At 44.5% G+C, this 18,297-nt stretch overlaps 8 non-coding genes across 8 annotated transcripts; all 8 read left to right on the forward strand.

The window, feature by feature from the left end:
- The first annotated feature begins 309 nt into the window (after positions 1-309).
- On the forward strand, positions 310-381 carry trnag-ucc (transfer RNA glycine (anticodon UCC)). The gene has a single exon. It is a non-coding gene; the product is annotated as a tRNA-Gly (tRNA).
- Positions 382-1,089: 708 nt separating this feature from the next.
- trnag-ucc (transfer RNA glycine (anticodon UCC)) lies at positions 1,090-1,161 on the forward strand. Its single transcript has one exon. It is a non-coding gene; the product is annotated as a tRNA-Gly (tRNA).
- Positions 1,162-1,869: 708 nt separating this feature from the next.
- trnag-ucc (transfer RNA glycine (anticodon UCC)) lies at positions 1,870-1,941 on the forward strand. The gene has a single exon. It is a non-coding gene; the product is annotated as a tRNA-Gly (tRNA).
- Positions 1,942-2,649: 708 nt separating this feature from the next.
- trnag-ucc (transfer RNA glycine (anticodon UCC)) lies at positions 2,650-2,721 on the forward strand. The gene has a single exon. It is a non-coding gene; the product is annotated as a tRNA-Gly (tRNA).
- Positions 2,722-3,429: 708 nt separating this feature from the next.
- On the forward strand, positions 3,430-3,501 carry trnag-ucc (transfer RNA glycine (anticodon UCC)). Its single transcript has one exon. It is a non-coding gene; the product is annotated as a tRNA-Gly (tRNA).
- A 707-nt stretch (positions 3,502-4,208) lies between these two features.
- trnag-ucc (transfer RNA glycine (anticodon UCC)) lies at positions 4,209-4,280 on the forward strand. The gene has a single exon. It is a non-coding gene; the product is annotated as a tRNA-Gly (tRNA).
- Positions 4,281-4,987: 707 nt separating this feature from the next.
- Positions 4,988-5,059, forward strand: trnag-ucc (transfer RNA glycine (anticodon UCC)). Its single transcript has one exon. It is a non-coding gene; the product is annotated as a tRNA-Gly (tRNA).
- A 1,487-nt stretch (positions 5,060-6,546) lies between these two features.
- trnag-ucc (transfer RNA glycine (anticodon UCC)) lies at positions 6,547-6,618 on the forward strand. The gene has a single exon. It is a non-coding gene; the product is annotated as a tRNA-Gly (tRNA).
- The last annotated feature ends 11,679 nt before the right edge of the window (positions 6,619-18,297 follow it).

Below are 18,297 nucleotides of genomic sequence, written 5' to 3' on the forward strand. Positions count from 1 at the left end.
AGTCAGAACCGTCTATGTGCCAACTTCTGTTTGTAGAATCCAAAATCTTTGGGCTACAAACCAATGTGACCCCACTTGTCGCAATGTTCTCCGTTTTGCCCTACGTTCCCCACAAGTGTCACGGGACTAATCTGAAGGTAACCTGTAGTGATTAAAATGATAGATTTTTTAACCAGGGACCTCTCGCAACCTAAGCCATAATCATACCCCTAAACCAACGATCTGTTTGGTCAAAGAATTATCACTTTCCACAAAAATGACAGTCAAGATATGAGTCGATGTCTCCATGTTGCCAATGAGCTTCAAATAGCATTGGTGGTATAGTGGTGAGCATAGCTGCCTTCCAAGCAGTTGACCCGGGTTCGATTCCCGGCCAATGCAGAGGAAGAGAAATTCATCTCTTTTAGGGGCTGGATGTCATTTCAAGTGTACGACATTTGAATCATTATCGTTGTTCGTGGAAGTCAGAATTGCTCCAACATTCTGCAGGTTGTCAAAAATAATTAAAGTTGTGCGATGTTGAACCAACAAGTGCATATCAAAATAGATTTGCAGTCCATCGCCAAAACCATTCAGCCACCTTGTCCTGCGCCCAAGAGGTGATAGTTGGCGTTCCGACCAGTGGCCCATATAGTCTTCTCACAAAAACATCTCTAGCTTCCGAACCGTTTAACCTACAAATTCGTATGACCACTCTATGGAAAGGGGAGACCCTCACGAACACGGTGGTATTCTCAATTTTTCTCTACATCCCCCACAAGTGTCAGGAGACTCGTCTGAAGTCAGAACCGTCTATGTGCCAACTTCTGTTTGTAGAATCCAAAATCTTTGGGCTACAAACCAATGTGACCCCACTTGTCGCAATGTTCTCCGTTTTGCCCTACGTTCCCCACAAGTGTCACGGGACTAATCTGAAGGTAACCTGTAGTGATTAAAATGATAGATTTTTTAACCAGGGACCTCTCGCAACCTAAGCCATAATCATACCCCTAAACCAACGATCTGTTTGGTCAAAGAATTATCACTTTCCACAAAAATGACAGTCAAGATATGAGTCGATGTCTCCATGTTGCCAATGAGCTTCAAATAGCATTGGTGGTATAGTGGTGAGCATAGCTGCCTTCCAAGCAGTTGACCCGGGTTCGATTCCCGGCCAATGCAGAGGAAGAGAAAGTCATCTCTTTTAGGGGCTGGATGTCATTTCAAGTGTACGACATTTGAATCATTATCGTTGTTCGTGGAAGTCAGAATTGCTCCAACATTCTGCAGGTTGTCAAAAATAATTAAAGTTGTGCGATGTTGAACCAACAAGTGCATATCAAAATAGATTTGCAGTCCATCGCCAAAACCATTCAGCCACCTTGTCCTGCGCCCAAGAGGTGATAGTTGGCGTTCCGACCAGTGGCCCATATAGTCTTCTCACAAAAACATCTCTAGCTTCCGAACCGTTTAACCTACAAATTCGTATGACCACTCTATGGAAAGGGGAGACCCTCACGAACACGGTGGTATTCTCAATTTTTCTCTACATCCCCCACAAGTGTCAGGAGACTCGTCTGAAGTCAGAACCGTCTATGTGCCAACTTCTGTTTGTAGAATCCAAAATCTTTGGGCTACAAACCAATGTGACCCCACTTGTCGCAATGTTCTCCGTTTTGCCCTACGTTCCCCACAAGTGTCACGGGACTAATCTGAAGGTAACCTGTAGTGATTAAAATGATAGATTTTTTAACCAGGGACCTCTCGCAACCTAAGCCATAATCATACCCCTAAACCAACGATCTGTTTGGTCAAAGAATTATCACTTTCCACAAAAATGACAGTCAAGATATGAGTCGATGTCTCCATGTTGCCAATGAGCTTCAAATAGCATTGGTGGTATAGTGGTGAGCATAGCTGCCTTCCAAGCAGTTGACCCGGGTTCGATTCCCGGCCAATGCAGAGGAAGAGAAATTCATCTCTTTTAGGGGCTGGATGTCATTTCAAGTGTACGACATTTGAATCATTATCGTTGTTCGTGGAAGTCAGAATTGCTCCAACATTCTGCAGGTTGTCAAAAATAATTAAAGTTGTGCGATGTTGAACCAACAAGTGCATATCAAAATAGATTTGCAGTCCATCGCCAAAACCATTCAGCCACCTTGTCCTGCGCCCAAGAGGTGATAGTTGGCGTTCCGACCAGTGGCCCATATAGTCTTCTCACAAAAACATCTCTAGCTTCCGAACCGTTTAACCTACAAATTCCTATGACCACTCTATGGAAAGGGGAGACCCTCACGAACACGGTGGTATTCTCAATTTTTCTCTACATCCCCCACAAGTGTCAGGAGACTCGTCTGAAGTCAGAACCGTCTATGTGCCAACTTCTGTTTGTAGAATCCAAAATCTTTGGGCTACAAACCAATGTGACCCCACTTGTCGCAATGTTCTCCGTTTTGCCCTACGTTCCCCACAAGTGTCACGGGACTAATCTGAAGGTAACCTGTAGTGATTAAAATGATAGATTTTTTAACCAGGGACCTCTCGCAACCTAAGCCATAATCATACCCCTAAACCAACGATCTGTTTGGTCAAAGAATTATCACTTTCCACAAAAATGACAGTCAAGATATGAGTCGATGTCTCCATGTTGCCAATGAGCTTCAAATAGCATTGGTGGTATAGTGGTGAGCATAGCTGCCTTCCAAGCAGTTGACCCGGGTTCGATTCCCGGCCAATGCAGAGGAAGAGAAAGTCATCTCTTTTAGGGGCTGGATGTCATTTCAAGTGTACGACATTTGAATCATTATCGTTGTTCGTGGAAGTCAGAATTGCTCCAACATTCTGCAGGTTGTCAAAAATAATTAAAGTTGTGCGATGTTGAACCAACAAGTGCATATCAAAATAGATTTGCAGTCCATCGCCAAAACCATTCAGCCACCTTGTCCTGCGCCCAAGAGGTGATAGTTGGCGTTCCGACCAGTGGCCCATATAGTCTTCTCACAAAAACATCTCTAGCTTCCGAACCGTTTAACCTACAAATTCCTATGACCACTCTATGGAAAGGGGAGACCCTCACGAACACGGTGGTATTCTCAATTTTTCTCTACATCCCCCACAAGTGTCAGGAGACTCGTCTGAAGTCAGAACCGTCTATGTGCCAACTTCTGTTTGTAGAATCCAAAATCTTTGGGCTACAAACCAATGTGACCCCACTTGTCGCAATGTTCTCCGTTTTGCCCTACGTTCCCCACAAGTGTCACGGGACTAATCTGAAGGTAACCTGTAGTGATTAAAATGATAGATTTTTTAACCAGGGACCTCTCGCAACCTAAGCCATAATCATACCCCTAAACCAACGATCTGTTTGGTCAAAGAATTATCACTTTCCACAAAAATGACAGTCAAGATATGAGTCGATGTCTCCATGTTGCCAATGAGCTTCAAATAGCATTGGTGGTATAGTGGTGAGCATAGCTGCCTTCCAAGCAGTTGACCCGGGTTCGATTCCCGGCCAATGCAGAGGAAGAGAAATCATCTCTTTTAGGGGCTGGATGTCATTTCAAGTGTACGACATTTGAATCATTATCGTTGTTCGTGGAAGTCAGAATTGCTCCAACATTCTGCAGGTTGTCAAAAATAATTAAAGTTGTGCGATGTTGAACCAACAAGTGCATATCAAAATAGATTTGCAGTCCATCGCCAAAACCATTCAGCCACCTTGTCCTGCGCCCAAGAGGTGATAGTTGGCGTTCCGACCAGTGGCCCATATAGTCTTCTCACAAAAACATCTCTAGCTTCCGAACCGTTTAACCTACAAATTCCTATGACCACTCTATGGAAAGGGGAGACCCTCACGAACACGGTGGTATTCTCAATTTTTCTCTACATCCCCCACAAGTGTCAGGAGACTCGTCTGAAGTCAGAACCGTCTATGTGCCAACTTCTGTTTGTAGAATCCAAAATCTTTGGGCTACAAACCAATGTGACCCCACTTGTCGCAATGTTCTCCGTTTTGCCCTACGTTCCCCACAAGTGTCACGGGACTAATCTGAAGGTAACCTGTAGTGATTAAAATGATAGATTTTTTAACCAGGGACCTCTCGCAACCTAAGCCATAATCATACCCCTAAACCAACGATCTGTTTGGTCAAAGAATTATCACTTTCCACAAAAATGACAGTCAAGATATGAGTCGATGTCTCCATGTTGCCAATGAGCTTCAAATAGCATTGGTGGTATAGTGGTGAGCATAGCTGCCTTCCAAGCAGTTGACCCGGGTTCGATTCCCGGCCAATGCAGAGGAAGAGAAAGTCATCTCTTTTAGGGGCTGGATGTCATTTCAAGTGTACGACATTTGAATCATTATCGTTGTTCGTGGAAGTCAGAATTGCTCCAACATTCTGCAGGTTGTCAAAAATAATAAAAGTTGTGCGATGTTGAACCAACAAGTGCATATCAAAATAGATTTGCAGTCCATCGCCAAAACCATTCAGCCACCTTGTCCTGCGCCCAAGAGGTGATAGTTGGCGTTCCGACCAGTGGCCCATATAGTCTTCTCACAAAAACATCTCTAGCTTCCGAACCGTTTAACCTACAAATTCCTATGACCACTCTATGGAAAGGGGAGACCCTCACGAACACGGTGGTATTCTCAATTTTTCTCTACATCCCCCACAAGTGTCAGGAGACTCGTCTGAAGTCAGAACCGTCTATGTGCCAACTTCTGTTTGTAGAATCCAAAATCTTTGGGCTACAAACCAATGTGACCCCACTTGTCGCAATGTTCTCCGTTTGCCCTACGTTCCCCACAAGTGTCACGGGACTAATCTGAAGGTAACCTGTAGTGATTAAAATGATAGATTTTTTAACCAGGGACCTCTCGCAACCTAAGCCATAATCATACCCCTAAACCAACGATCTGTTTGGTCAAAGAATTATCACTTTCCACAAAAATGACAGTCAAGATATGAGTCGATGTCTCCATGTTGCCAATGAGCTTCAAATAGCATTGGTGGTATAGTGGTGAGCATAGCTGCCTTCCAAGCAGTTGACCCGGGTTCGATTCCCGGCCAATGCAGAGGAAGAGAAATCATCTCTTTTAGGGGCTGGATGTCATTTCAAGTGTACGACATTTGAATCATTATCGTTGTTCGTGGAAGTCAGAATTGCTCCAACATTCTGCAGGTTGTCAAAAATAATAAAAGTTGTGCGATGTTGAACCAACAAGTGCATATCAAAATAGATTTGCAGTCCATCGCCAAAACCATTCAGCCACCTTGTCCTGCGCCCAAGAGGTGATAGTTGGCGTTCCGACCAGTGGCCCATATAGTCTTCTCACAAAAACATCTCTAGCTTCCGAACCGTTTAACCTACAAATTCCTATGACCACTCTATGGAAAGGGGAGACCCTCACGAACACGGTGGTATTCTCAATTTTTCTCTACATCCCCCACAAGTGTCAGGAGACTCGTCTGAAGTCAGAACCGTCTATGTGCCAACTTCTGTTTGTAGAATCCAAAATCTTTGGGCTACAAACCAATGTGACCCCACTTGTCGCAATGTTCTCCGTTTTGCCCTACGTTCCCCACAAGTGTCACGGGACTAATCTGAAGGTAACCTGTAGTGATTAAAATGATAGATTTTTTAACCAGGGACCTCTCGCAACCTAAGCCATAATCATACCCCTAAACCAACGATCTGTTTGGTCAAAGAATTATCACTTTCCACAAAAATGACAGTCAAGATATGAGTCGATGTCTCCATGTTGCCAATGAGCTTCAAATAGCATTGGTGGTATAGTGGTGAGCATAGCTGCCTTCCAAGCAGTTGACCTGGGTTCGATTCCCTTGCCAATGCAGAGGAAGAGAAAGTCATCTCTTTTAGGGGCTGGATGTCATTTCAAGTGTACGACATTTGAATCATTATCGTTGTTCGTGGAAGTCAGAATTGCTCCAACATTCTGCAGGTTGTCAAAAATAATAAAGTTGTGCGATGTTGAACCAACAAGTGCATATCAAAATAGATTTGCAGTCCATCGCCAAAACCATTCAGCCACCTTGTCCTGCGCCCAAGAGGTGATAGTTGGCGTTCCGACCAGTGGCCCATATAGTCTTCTCACAAAAACATCTCTAGCTTCCGAACCGTTTAACCTACAAATTCCTATGACCACTCTATGGAAAGGGGAGACCCTCACGAACACGGTGGTATTCTCAATTTTTCTCTACATCCCCCACAAGTGTCAGGAGACTCGTCTGAAGTCAGAACCGTCTATGTGCCAACTTCTGTTTGTAACATCCAAAATCTTTGGGCTACAAACCAATGTGACCCCACTTGTCGCAATGTTCTCCGTTTTGCCCTACGTTCCCCACAAGTGTCACGGGACTAATCTGAAGGTAACCTGTAGTGATTAAAATGATAGATTTTTTAACCAGGGACCTCTCGCAACCTAAGCCATAATCATACCCCTAAACCAACGATCTGTTTGGTCAAAGAATTATCACTTTCCACAAAAATGACAGTCAAGATATGAGTCGATGTCTCCATGTTGCCAATGAGCTTCAAATAGCATTGGTGGTATAGTGGTGAGCATAGCTGCCTTCCAAGCAGTTGACCCGGGTTCGATTCCCGGCCAATGCAGAGGAAGAGAAAGTCATCTCTTTTAGGGGCTGGATGTCATTTCAAGTGTACGACATTTGAATCATTATCGTTGTTCGTGGAAGTCAGAATTGCTCCAACATTCTGCAGGTTGTCAAAAATAATTAAAGTTGTGCGATGTTGAACCAACAAGTGCATATCAAAATAGATTTGCAGTCCATCGCCAAAACCATTCAGCCACCTTGTCCTGCGCCCAAGAGGTGATAGTTGGCGTTCCGACCAGTGGCCCATATATGTCTTCTCATTCAAAAACATCTCTAGCTTCCGAACCGTTTAACCTACAAATTCCTATGACCACTTATGGAAAAGGTATTTTTTTGCTCACAATGACACGGAAGATTCTCAATTTTCTCTACATCCCCCACGGTGTTGGAGACTTGAAGTCAGAACCGTTTTGTGCCAACTTGTTTTGTAGAATCCAAAATCTTTGACCAAACCAATGTGACCCACTTCAAATGTTCTCCGTTTTGCCCTGTTCCCCACAAGTGTCACTTCAGGACTAATCTGAAGGTAACCTGTAAAGTGATTAAAATGATAGATTTTTTTTAAACCAGGGACCTCTCGAAAATTAAAAAATATAAGCCATAATCATCCTAACCAAAAAGAATGTTTGGTCAAAGAATTATCACTTTCCACAAAAATGACAGTCAAGATATGAGTCAATGTCTCCATGTTGCCAATAGCTTCAAATAGCATTGGTGGTATATATGTCTCAATCCTCCACAGCTGCTGATTTTCCATACCTTAAGGGAACATTTCGACAATCACCGTATAGTTAGTGAGAAAGTCCCTATTGGAACTGTACGGTCCCTTACTAGACGTCCGAAAACATTTTAGAAATTCGGGGACGGCGTCGGGCCGAGCGGTAGGGCCAGACCTACCGGGAAGTCATCAAATGAACTTTGTCGGACATTCGGTTTTCGTTTAATAAAATAAACAAATTTTAGCCCATTTTTGCGCAATGCCGGAATATCCCACAAGAGGGCATAAGCAATCATATTGCTATTGGACAAAACATCACGAATCACGACGTGCCATATCTCGGAAACCGAAAATATTTCGAAGCCAAAACTTGGTGAGCGTAGGTTTGGCATTATGGGAAGATGGCCCCGAACAAGATGGCGTCTAGGCCTCAACGGTTTTTGAGTTATGGCCATATTTCTGGGATTAAAGGTCCAAAATGAAAATAGAGAAAAGATTTTTTCACTTCACGTCAAAGTCAAGGAGCCTCCGGTGTCAATAAAAAAAAAAAATCGGCCATTTATCTATCGTCATTTACGAGAAATCGTACGTTGACCAGATCGTGATGTTCAGATATAGGTGTTTTTTTTTTTTCAACGGTTACAGATCCAGTTGCAGGGTGTTCATACGAGTATTTTTAAAATGTGCTGCGGAGCTCTGCGACATTTCTGTGATTTTCTATGATTTTCTGAAATAACACACACTCACTAAACCCTCCGTAAATAACTCAGTTCTTAACGTAAAGACTTAAAACTCAGGATTCTGTAAAGGCATACCCCAATGAGGATATGAGTTTATTTATAGCTTCCTGTGCCAACCGGAAGTGCCATAATTGGTGTCTCAGGGGCTGTTTGGAAGGGTTAAAAAAATCAGATCTGTCCAAAACTTCATATGTGTGATTAGACAACCCCCATGAACTGTAAATCAGTCATTTTTCCCAACAGATGTCAAAGAAAAGCTCTCACACACACACACACAGCAAGGATGGAGTGACAAAGCGTGGTGTTTAAAGACACAGAGAGCAGGCAATGGCATAAACATAATCCCAAGGCAGGGCCGAGTCCAACGAGGTGCCCCGCTTGACCGTAGCTCACTCGGTCTGAGCGCAGCGACCATGAGAAAAATAGGCCCACAATGAAGCCTGCACCACAATGTCATTTGATTTTGGGTGACAGCGGCGGAACCGTTAGGTTTAGAAGGACAATTCAAACACAGGACTGTTCCTAAGGTCCTCCCGATCTGTGCAAGCCTAACCTTGACTGTGTGGCATTAACCTTTCACAGTTAAAAGAAGGTGTTTACAAAAAAACAGTGTGCATTGACTTCTCTCCCCATAGGAATACATTGCCTGCTCCCCTAAATACAACCTGGGGTCTTTATGGGTTATGAATGCTGTATGAACCTGTCTTCTATGACATTCCATCAGACCACTATGAGGTCTACCTGTGTCGATTCTAAGCTTCCTGGAGCAACCGGAAGTGGTTAAATTGACCCAAAAGGTATTTGGATGTACATCACCTCGAAAGGTGCCGAGGCCTCTGCATTATTCAACCCTGTGTAGATCAGTCAATTCTCAACTTAAAGACTTAAAACTCAGGATTCCCTAGGTTTCTATGTCAGTCAAGACATGTGTGTATTTATAGCTTCCTGTGCCAACCGGAAGTGCCATAATTGGTGACTCAGGGGCTGTTTGGAAGGGTTAAAAAAATCAGATCTGTCCAAAACTTCATATGTGTGATTAGACAACCCCCATGAACTGTAAATCAGTCATTTTTCCCAACAGATGTCAAAGAAAAGCTCTCACACACACACACAGCAAGGATGGAGTGACAAGCGTGGTGTTTAAAGACACAGAGAGCAGGCAATGGCATAAACATAATCCCAAGGCCGTGCCGAGTCCAACGAGGTGCCCCGCTTGACCGTAGCTCGCTCGGTCTGAGCGCAGCGACCATGAGAAAAATAGGCCCACAATGATGCCTGCACCACAATGTCATTGGATTTTGGGTGACAGCGGCGGAACCGTTAGGTTTAGAAGGACAATTCAAACACAGGACTGTTCCTAAGGTCCTCCCGATCTGTGCAAGCCTAACTTTGACTGTGTGGCATTAACCTTTCACAGTTAAAAGAAGGTGTTTACAAAAAAACAGTGTGCATTGACTTCTCTCCCCATAGGAATACATTGCCTGCTCCCCTAAATACAACCTGGAGTCTTTATGGGTTATGAATGCTGTATGAACCTGTCTTCTATGACATTCCATCAGACCACTATGAGGTCTACCTGTGTCGATTCTAAGCTTCCTGGAGCAACCGGAAGTGGTTAAATTGACCCAAAAGGTATTTGGATGTACATCACCTCGAAAGGTGCCGAGGCCTCTGCATTATTCAACCCTGTGTAGATCAGTCAATTCTCAACTTAAAGACTTAAAACTCAGGATTCCCTAGGTTTCTATGTCAGTCAAGACATGTGTGTATTTATAGCTTCCTGTGCCAACCGGAAGTGCCATAATTGGTGACTCAGGGGCTGTTTGGAAGGGTTAAAAAAATCAGATCTGTCCAAAACTTCATATGTGTGATTAGACAACCCCATGAACTGTAAATCAGTCATTTTTCCCATAAAAATTCAAAGGAAAAATAAATCACACAGATACACAACTTGGATGGAGGGACGTATTGGGGTGTGTAGAGACTGACAGTGCCTCCAATAGTTAGCTTTGTTCGAGCTAAAAAGAACCGTCAGACCTAGAGTTCCGAAACTTTAGAATCCTGTTCTAGACCTCAGGTAGATAGTGCGTGGTGAGTTACGGCGCTCTAGGAGGTTCTCGGACCGAGAAAGCCTGCACCACAATGTCATTTGATTTTGGGTGACAGCGGCGGAACCGTTAGGTTTAGCGTCGAACATTTGCAATGACTTCAATTCATTTTGACCATTACGAAAATGGCGACATTTAGAAATGTCCCAGAGACACAAGACTAGGTGCATTGTGACCGTCTCGGCCCATAGAGACAGAACCCAACATCTCGGTCCGATAGCTCATTCAAGGACCCCGTAGCAAGGCATTGAAAAAAGTGGATTTTCAGCACCAATTAGGCTTTTACTCGGACACCAAATGACCTATCGGGCCGAAACTCGGGATTCGGGGTCGCCTCACATAGGACTACACATAATGTCCGAACTGGCCCCGCAGCTAGAAAGTAACTATGTGTTTTATGGTTTTTTAATGTTTTGTACCGAAGGCCTTGTGAATTTTGGGCCAGCTCTGAAGTATGTTATACTTGGCTCCTAAATGAGTTGGGAAAAGTGGGTTTGGTGTCAGTTTGTATCAGTTTGGTGTCAGAATGATATCAAATTGACTGATGGACGGTGACTTGCAGGTGACTCTTGTCCATTAGCAATATGTTTAAGCGGTGAGGTACCATCACCAAAAGCGACATTCTGAAATCAACCCAAACGAGCGATGGAGAGGTACCAGTATCACTGCCCAGACATCCCTATGTCATCGGGCCAGTCAATTTGGCATTCCTGCATGATTTTTATGGCATGACAAATTGGTAATGGTGACTGCCCAGTTAACCATATGGCAAATGCACAGTGACTTTGAAAGAGTGAGAAAAATCACCAAATGGACATTCTGAAATCAACCCTAACGAGTGATGGAGAGGTACCAGAATCACTGCCAAGCCATCCCGAGTTCATCGGGCCAGTCAATTTGGCATTCCTGCACAAATTTTTTTGTGACTTTGCAAAAGTAAGGAACATTTGCAATATGTTTTAACAGTGAGGTACCATCACCAAAAGCGACATTCTGAAATCAACCCAAACGAGCGATGGAGAGGTACCAGTATCACTGCCCAGCCATCCCCATGAGGTCATCGGGCCAGTCAATTTGGCATTCCTGCATGATTTTTATGGCATGACAAATTGGTGATGGTGACTGCCCAGTTAACCATATGGCAAATGCACAGTGACTTTGAAAGAGTGAGAAAACCTATCACCAAATGGACATTCTGGAATCAACCCTAACGTGGAGACTTACCATAATCACTGCCCAGAATCCCGAGTCACATTTTGGCTTCCTGCAAAATTTTCAGTGACTTTGCAAAAGTAAGGAACATTTGCAATATGTTTTAACAGTGAGGTACCATCACCAAAAGCGACATTCTGGAGCCATGGAGAGTACCAGTATCACTGCCCAGCCATCCCGAGGTCATTTTTAGTCAATTTGGCATTCCTGCATGAATTTTCAAAATGGCATGACTTTGGTGATGTGACTGCCCAGTTAACCATATGCAATATGTTTTGCAAAGTGAGGACCAACATCACCAAAAGCGACATTCTGAAATCAACCCAAACGAGCGATGGAGAGGTACCAGTATCACTGCCCAGACATCCCGAGGTCATCGGGCCAGTCAATTTGGCATTCCTGCATGATTTTTATGGCATGACAAATTGGTGATGGTGACTGCCCAGTTAACCATATGGCAAATGCACAGTGACTTTGAAAGAGTGAGAAAAATCACCAAATGGACATTCTGAAATCAACCCAAACGAGCCATGGAGAGGTACCAGAATCACTGCCCAGCCATCCCGAGGTCATCGGGCCAGTCAATTTGGCATTCCTGCAAAAATTTTCAGTGACTTTGCAAAAGTAAGGAACATTTGCAATATGTTTTAACAGTGAGGTACCATCACCAAAAGCGACATTCTGAAATCAACCCAAACGAGCGATGGAGAGGTACCAGTATCACTGCCCAGCCATCCCTAGGTCATCGGGCCAGTCAATTTGGCATTCCTGCATGATTTTTATGGCATGACAAATTGGTGATGGTGACTGCCCAGTTAACCATATGGCAAATGCACAGTGACTTTGCAAAAGTGAGAAAACATGACCAAATGGACATTCTGAAATCAACACAAACAATGGCATGACCATAGTGTCCAGACTGTGCCGAGTCCAACCCGAGGTGCCCCGCTCGACCAGTCGCTTTGGTCTGATTCCTGCGAAATTTTGAGAAAAATAGGCCCAATATGAAGCCTTCACACAGTACGTCATTTGATTTTGGGTGACAGCGAGCGGAACCGTTAGGTTTAGAAAGACAATTCAACCACAGGACTGTTCCTAAGGTCCTCCTGATCTGTCCAAGCCTATCCTTGACCGTGTGACATTAACCCTTCACAGTCAAAAGAAGGTGTTTACATAAAAACAGTGTTCATTGACTTCTCTCCCCATAGGAATATATTGGCTGCTCCACTAAATACAACCTGGAGTCTATATGGGTTATGAATGTTGTATGAACCTGTCTTTGGTACCAGTCCATCAGACCACTATAAGGTCTACCTGTGTCGATTCTAAGCTTCCTGGACCAACCGGAAGTGGTCCAAATCGCCCTAAAAGTGTATACCCATACACTGCCTGCAATTTGATGGACATAGTGCATTGAACCCTGTGTAAATCAGTCAGTTTTCATGGTAAAGACTTAAAACTCAGGATTCTCTAATGGAATACCCCAATGAGGATGTATGTTGAGTTACAGCTTCCTGTGCCAACCGGATGCCATAATTGGTGTCTCATGGGCTGTTTGGAGGGGTTAAAAATATCAGATCTTTCCAAAACTTCATATACCATGATTAGGCAACCCCCATGAACTGTAAATCAGTCATTTTTCCCATAAAAAAAAGGAAATTCTAAATCACACAGATACACAACATGGATGGAGGGACGTATCATTGCCCAGCCATCCCGAGGTCACAGTGCCTCAATAGTTAGCATTGAATGATATCAAATTGACTGATGGACAGTGACTTTGCAAAAGTAAGGTCCATTAGCAATATGTTTTAACAGTGAGGTACCATCACCAAAAGCGACATTCTGAAATCAACCCAAACGAGCGATGGAGAGGTACCAGTATCACTGCCCAGCCATCCCGAGGTCATCGGGCCAGTCAATTTGGCATTCCTGCAAAAATTTTCAGTGACTTTGCAAAAGTAAGGAACATTTGCAATATGTTTTAACAGTGAGGTACCATCACCAAATGGACATTCTGAAATCAACCCAAACGAGCGATGGAGAGGTACCAGAATCACTGCCCAGCCATCCCGAGGTCATCGGGCCAGTCAATTTGGCATTCCTGCATGAATTTTCAGTGACTTTGACAAAAGTGATGAACATTTGCAATATGTTTTAACAGTGAGGTACCATCACCAAAAGCGACATTGAAAATCAACCCAAACGAGCCATGGAGAGGTACCAAATGGACATCCCGAAATCATCGGGCCAGTCAATTTGGCATTCCTGCATGGAGACTTTGCAAAAGTAAGTGTTTTATCACTGCCCAGCCATTCCGAGGCATCGGGCCAGTCAATTTGGCATTCCTGCAAGAATTTTTTGTGACTTTGCACTGCATTTGAAATGCATGTTTTGCAAAAGAAAACATACCAAATGGACATTCTGAAATCAACACAAACAATGGCATCACCATAGAGACCAGACTGTGCCGAGTCAACGAGGCGCCCGCTGAACCTGGAGAGGTACCAGTATCACTGCCCAGCCATTCCGAGGTCATCGCACCATTCCTGCAAAAATTTTCAGTGACTCATTTGATTTTGGGTGACAATATGTTTAAGGTTTAGAGGTACCATCAACCAAAGGACATTCTGGTCCTCCTGAACTGTCCAAACGAGCCATGGAGAGGTACCATTAATCACTGTCAAAGCCATCCCGAGTTCATCGGGCCAGTCAATTGGCATTCCTGCAAAATTTTCAGTGACTTTGAAAAGTAAGGAACATTTGCAATATGTTTTAACAGTGAGGTACCATCACCAAAAGCGACATTCTGAAATCAACCCAAACGAGCCATGGAGAGGTACCAGTATCACTGCCCAGCCATCCCAGGTCATCGGGCCAGTCAATTTGATTCCTGCACATTTTTATAGTGACAAATTGAACCCTGTTAACCATATGGCAAATGCATGTTTTGAAAGAGTGGTAAAATCACCAAAACTGGACATTCTGGAATCAACCCAATGAGGATGGAGAGGAGTTACAGCTTCCACTGCCAAGCCATCCATAATTGGTGTCTCATCGGGCCAGTCAATTTGGCATTCCTGCAAATCTTTCCAAAACTTTGCAAATAGTAATTAGGAACATTTGCAATATGTTTTAACAGTGAGGTAATTCACCAAATGGACATTCTGAAATCAACCCAAACAGCCATGGAGAGGTACCAGTATCACTGCCCAGCCATCCCGAGGTCATCGGGCCAGTCAATTTGGCATTCCTGCAAAAAATTTTCAGTGACTTTGCAAAAGTAAGGAACATTTGCAATATGTTTTAACAGTGAGGTACCATCACCAAAAGCGACATTCTGAAATCAACCCAAACGAGCGATGGAGAGGTACCAGAATCACTGCCCAGCCATCCCGAGTTCATCGGGCCAGTCAATTTGGCATTCCTGCATGATTTTTATGGCATGACAAATTGGTGATGGTGAATGCCCAGTTAACCATATGGCAAATGCACAGTGACTTTGCAAAAGTGAGAAAACATAAACAAATGGACATGATGAAATCAACACCACGAGTGATTGAAAGGAACAACAATCACTGCCCGGCCATCCCGAGTTCATCAGGCCAGTCAATTTTGCATTTCTGAAGGATTTTTGAGCATGTCAAATTTCTTATGACATTTGGCCCCCACAAAACATATGCCTTATGCACAAGCAAAAAAAAAAAAAACATTATAATAATAAAATATGACTAAAGTATGTTGATACAGTTCTTATACGTGTGTAACTGACACAAAATTCGAAAAATTTCGAAAAACGGTCCAGAAAGCACTTTTTTAGGGGTGTGTGAAGTTTTTTATGAAATTTAATAATTTTTGACTTTTGACTTCTGACTTCCTATGAAATCATATTGCAGATGGACAAAACACATGCAATATGCGCAAGTAAAAAAAAAAAAAAAAATTATGATAATAAAATATGACTAAAGTATGTTGATACAGTTCTTATACGTGTGTAACTGACACAAAATGCGAAAAAATTTCGAAAAACGGTCCAGAAAGCACTTTTTTAGGGGTGTGTGAAGTTTTTTATGAAATTTAAGAATTTTTGACTTTTGACTTCTGACTTCCTATGAAATCATATTGCAAATGGACAAAACATATGCAATATGCGCAAGTAAAAAAAAAATTAAAAAAATTATGTTAATAAAATTGGACAAAAGTATTTTCATACAGTTCTTATACATGTGTAATTGTCAAAAAAGCGAAAGAATTTCGAAAAACGGTCCAGAAAGCACTTTTTTAAGGGGTGATACGTTTTTTTCAAAAAATTCGTTTTTTCAAAATTTGGCTTTTGGATGTTGACTTGGAGTCCAATACCAATATGAAAAACCATGGTGGAGTGCAATCGCCACCTGTTGGATTTTTGAAGTGTTACAACTGGCAATACCCATATGGCAATAGCAGTAAACTTTGCATGAATCAACGCCGCTTTGGGTGGTATTGGCCAATGTGTGCATGGTTTGGCCTAAAGAACATAGCGGAACAAGTCTCATTATGTTCTAAAAAAGCCACTATGCGCACGCTCCAGGAAAGCTCGAGCCTTCCGCTCCTGCAGCTCCCTGAGTTGCGCCTTCAGGGCAGTGGATCTCTCCCAGTCAATCGACCCGCCGAGGTTGCCTGCCTCGTACTCGAGTTCGAGCAACCTTTGGATATGATCCACCTCCCTCCTTTCCTCCCTTTTTTCCTCTTGCAATATCCTATAATAAAGGCCCTAATCCTTACCTTGACTAAGTCCCACCACTCTAACACCCCCTCGCACATGGACCGGAGGCCATCAAGCCTCCGAAAGAAACAAAAAAGGCGTCAACGAAAGCCTGCTCATCCAGTAAGTCCCGATCTAATTTCCAGTACCCCCTACCGAAGAGGCAGACTGGCGCCCCCACCTGTAGGAGCACCCCGTCATGATCCGAAAAGAACACAGGCAACAGCCGCCCAGACAACTGACCCAAAGACCTGGATACAAAGATGTAGTCGAGCCTCCGCGCAACCCCCCTGGAGTTGCGCCATGTAGGACCGACCACTGCCGGAGCGGAGTGCAGGCCACCATCAACCAGACCATGGCAAGCCATTAGCCCGGTGATGGCGCCTGCACTACTATCCCCCCCTACCCCTAAATCTATGTTGAAATCACCCCCTATCACCAAGTGCCTATTTGTAACACACAGGGGCGCCAGACAGTCCACCATCTCCCTCCTGTCTGCCGCCACCTGTGGTCCATACACCCCAATTAACCTATACCTACTATCCCTAAAAGTGACATCTACCCCCAAACCCTCCCCTGCATTACTACAAAAGTGCCCTCTACTTTAATCTCCCTATTCCCAAACAAAATCCCTACTCCGTTGAGTGCACCCCCCTATGCCCCAAACTGATTCCCCCTTATCCCACTCCCTCTTAAACCTCACAACATCCCCACCATCCCTCAGGTGAACCTCCTGTAAAAAACAAACATCAAAACCCACCCCTTCTAAAAACTAAAACCGCCCTCCTTTTAACAAAATCCCTTAATCCCCTTACATTTAAACTAAACAATTTAACAGAAATACTCATTATTAATTAAATATAATCCCTCAACTACCTTACATTTACACTAACAAAGGTACATTTATCCATAATGAAAAACATCAAAATACCTACTAATAACAAAAAAAAAACAGGAGGCTCACCCGATGCTCCCCTGCTCCATCTCATCCGACAGGGATGCAAAATTGACGTCCCCCGTCCTCCTCCAATCTCCGACCCAGGATGCAGGTAGATGTTAGGCCCCCTGCTCGCACCCCACTAGCATCCTGTTTCCCCACCAATGACCCCCATGTCATCTATCCATGAAGCCGGGAAAGGGTTGGGGTTGAGGCGGGGACCCCAACTCCCCAAACAGGAGTTGAGAACCCCCAGCCAGACCATCCTCCGAGGCAGAGATAGTGGAGATGGACATCCCTCCAAGGGTAAAGAGGACCTGAGGCAAAAAAAACAGCTAAGACAAGGCCCTTCCTCCCCCCCCCCATCAGCGGTGTTTTCCTTCCCCCCATCCCCTTCCCCCCCCTCCCCTAAGTCCCCAAATCTCGTCCTCTTCCCTCTTCTTCTTTTTCCCGACATAGGTGCCCACCTGTTCAGGCTCCCCGCTCGCCCTCCACCATTTCCCTCATCTCTTCCACCGGAAGTGTGACATGGCCCCCCACTCCCCTCCCCCTCTTCCCCACTGGAAGGTTTCCCACCATTTCAACCCCCCTAGCCCCTCCACCCCATCCAGCCAAGATCCCATCTCCTCCATTTCACCCCCCAGCCTCCTCCACCCCCAGCTTCCTTCATTCCTTTGCCTGCTCCAATGTCACCTCCTTCCCTGCCCTGCCACCTGGATTGGGCTTTCCCTGTGCTGTTTCCCCTCTTCGTCCTTTGTCCTGGGTCCTTCCTCTCCAGTTGCTCCCCCATCCCCTCCTCCTTGCTTCCTTCCTGCAGACGCCTCGGCATATGACCTGGCGACGAGCCGGGCAATCCCGCCACAGGTGCAGCCTACTAGCCACACCCGTGGCACTCCTTGGGCTCCCTGCAGTCCTTGGCCTCATGCTCCCCCGATCCACAAATCGACACTTCCCCTTGCTGCAGGCTGCCGTTATATGCCCATAGGCCATACACTTCCTGCAAAAAGGGGGCTGACGGGTGTAAAGAGCATCCCCCTGTCAGCCCCCAGTGAGAACATCGCCGGGGGATGGAGGAAGCCATCCAAACCCTCTTTATCTCCTCAGCAACACCTGGAACCCTCGGCGTCCCATTCCAGAACCCCAAAGAGTCCTTCACGGTACCTTGCTGACGAGACATTGTCCATATACCGGCCCAGGAAAGCCCTCACTTCACCGTCT

The sequence above is a fragment of the Oncorhynchus masou genome, unplaced genomic scaffold, assembly GCF_036934945.1.
Source record: "Oncorhynchus masou masou isolate Uvic2021 unplaced genomic scaffold, UVic_Omas_1.1 unplaced_scaffold_1666, whole genome shotgun sequence".
In the NCBI taxonomy this organism is placed as follows: domain Eukaryota; kingdom Metazoa; phylum Chordata; class Actinopteri; order Salmoniformes; family Salmonidae; genus Oncorhynchus; species Oncorhynchus masou.